At 40.4% G+C, this 2,921-nt stretch overlaps 1 pseudogene; it reads left to right on the top strand.

Moving 5' to 3' along the window:
- Positions 1 to 2,349: 2,349 nt before the first annotated feature.
- On the top strand, positions 2,350 to 2,448 carry LOC145590308 (small nucleolar RNA R71; annotated as a pseudogene).
- Positions 2,449 to 2,921: the final 473 nt, after the last annotated feature.

The following is a 2,921-nucleotide window of genomic DNA, read 5'->3' on the forward strand; positions in this document are numbered from 1 at the left end:
AGAGCAAATTCTTCTTCAACCTTGGGCAACCTCTCATTAATGCTTGATGAAACTCTCACAAAATTCTTTTCAAATTCTTCTTTTTCACTTCTCAACTTCTTCCATTTCCTTGTTTTCTTCGAGTCACGGGCCTTTTTCTTCGGCTTGACTTCAACATCCTTAATCATGGAAGCTTTCTCTTCCTCATGAGAATTAAGCTTGAACCAATTTGGAAAACCAATATCTTTCTCATCCTTTGGTTTTTGAATCACAAATTCTTCTTCACTAACGTCATTAATACTTGCACAAACATCATCAACAATCTCAAAAACATTGTTAGTAGAAGAATCAATCATGCACATACCATCAATGGAACGAGAAAGACTAGCACATGCGATATCTTGGACACAAGATAAAGACTCATGCATTGGTTTTAACTTAAAACTCTCTTCTAATTTCCCACACCTCAAAGTAATTTGACCTCCTTTGACATCTATTAAAGCTCCCGAGGTAGCTAAGAAAGGTCTCCCTAAGATGATTGGAATATGTTCATCCTCCTCAATCTCTAGAACAACAAAATCCACCGGAAAAACAAACTCTCCAATCCTTAAGGGGACATCATCAATTCTTCCCTTAGGAAGCTTAATAGAACGGTCGGCCAATTGAAGTGTTATCTTGGACGGTTGAAGCTTACCTAGATCACGCCTTTCGAAGACCGAGAAAGGCATAATGCTAACACTGGCACCAAGGTCACACAAAGCATTTTCAAAAACCATTTCCTTAATTCGACAAGGGATTGAAAAATTCCCCAGATCCTCCATCTTCTTCGGAAGTTCACCATGGATAAGAGCACTAAAGCACTTCCATCCTTCCACCGAACTACCCTCATCAAAATCCTCTCTCTCTTTTAAGATCTCCTTAACAAACTTGGAGTACTTAGGCATGTCGGGAATTGGTTCGGTAGCGGGTGTAGAATCATGAACATCCTTAAAAGCTTCAAGGAACTTCCCAAATTGCTCATCCATTTTGAATCTCAAATATTTTTGGGGATATGGTAGATCGGGAAATCTCTCTATCTAACTCATCTTTTCACCAACACACTCTTCTCTTTTGTCAACCTCACAATAGATTTCCTTAGACTCAACCCTTTCCACTTCATTCTCCTTAGCACCACTCTCATCTCTTCCCTCTTTTGAACAAGAAACTCCCTCATCAAAATCATTTCCACCACTTGTGGCAATAGAGTACACGGGTTTCTTTGGTTCAACACCTTGGGAAGGCAAAGATGAAGGACTAGCAAAATCCTTAATAGTGCTTGCTAATTGAGTAATTTGAGTCTCAAGCATCTTATTGTGGGTCATCATCTCATTGAATTTCTTATCACTAACCGCCATATAGGTGTTAATGATCTTAGTTTGATTATCAATCAACTCTTCCAAGGTTGTCTTAGGAGAAGAAGGTTGTGAATAGGAATTTTCATTTTGAGTCTTTGGAACAAAACCGGGTGGGGGACCTCTTTGAGCATTGTTTTGAAAATTTCCCCTTCCTTGGTTGTTCCAATTACTCCTATTTTGATTTGAACCATAACCTTGAATATGGTTACCACCACCATGATTATGGTTTCCATTACCTTGGTTATGATTTACATAACCTTGGTTTTGATTACCATAATTATGATTTTGATTACCATAGTTTTGGCTTTGATTTTGGCTACTATAACCTTGGTTATGGTTGCCACGAGAACCTTGATTCCCTTGGTTCCTATAACCACCATTATGATTATAGTTGTCAAAATTGCCTTGGTTTTGGTAATTCCTATTCCATTGGCCTTTTTGATTATCAAACCTTTGAACATTGTTGTTTGACACAAAATTAACATGTTCACACTCATTGTTGTCAAATTCATCAACACATTCATTAGGACAAACACTAGAGTCATGATCATACGATCCACATGCATCACAAAACAAGCAACCCAAAGGCATATTATGTTAAGAGTGAGGGGGTTGAGAGTTAGAAGGAGTACCTCTCCCCTTAAATTGGGAGGGAAGATTAGAAGCTTGAGAAGAGGTAGAAGTGCTCTCCAACTTAGCTTTGATTGCGGTGACCTCCTTTCCTAAGTTTGTCATTTGGGAGGAAAGGTTGTTGATTGCATTGAGATGGTCCACCGAATACAATGAAGATTGCTTGCTTGAAGAGTCTCTCTCCCCATCTTGCCAATCCCTATAATATGTCACCACGTCCTCAATGATGTCCACAACTTCTTCTTCGGTTTTGTTCATGATAGGGCCCCCGGCCCCTCCATCAAGGCATGACTTGCCTTGGGGACTTAAACCGCCATAGAAGATTTGGATCACTTGGTATGTGGGGATTCCGTGGTGAGGGCACTCCCTTTAATACTCTTTGAATCTCTCCCATGCTTCATAAAGGCTTTCACTCGGCCTTTGCTTGAACCCTTGAATCAAGGCTCTTGCCTCCGCCGTCTTCTTTTGGGGATAGAAACGGGACAAGAAAGCCTTTGTAACATCATCCCAAGTTCTCAAGGAGTTGGGCTTCACTTCCTTGTCTAGCCACTCCAAAGATCTTCCTAATAGAGAGAAAGGGAACAACTTGAGGCGGATGAATTCTTGAGAGACCCCATTGACTTTGATAGTGTTGCAATATTTTTCAAATTCTTTCAAATGGTTCAATGGGCTCTCATTCTTAGCCCCACTATATTGCCTTCTCTCAATCAAGGTGATCATTGCCGGCCGGATTTCGAAGTCATTTGCCGGGGTAGTAGGTGGAGCTATTCCACTCTCAAACCTATATGCCCCGGGCACTCCAAGCTCCTTCAAGGCTATTCTAGGATTTTCACCCATTCCTTGTTCTTCTTGAATTTCTTCTTCACTTGAAGAGCTATAAGCCAAGGATCTATTATCCACTCTTCTTCTTGAAAGAGT

Source organism: Chenopodium album, chromosome 17, assembly GCF_948465745.1.
Source record: "Chenopodium album chromosome 17, dcCheAlbu1.1, whole genome shotgun sequence".
Classification (NCBI taxonomy): domain Eukaryota; kingdom Viridiplantae; phylum Streptophyta; class Magnoliopsida; order Caryophyllales; family Amaranthaceae; genus Chenopodium; species Chenopodium album.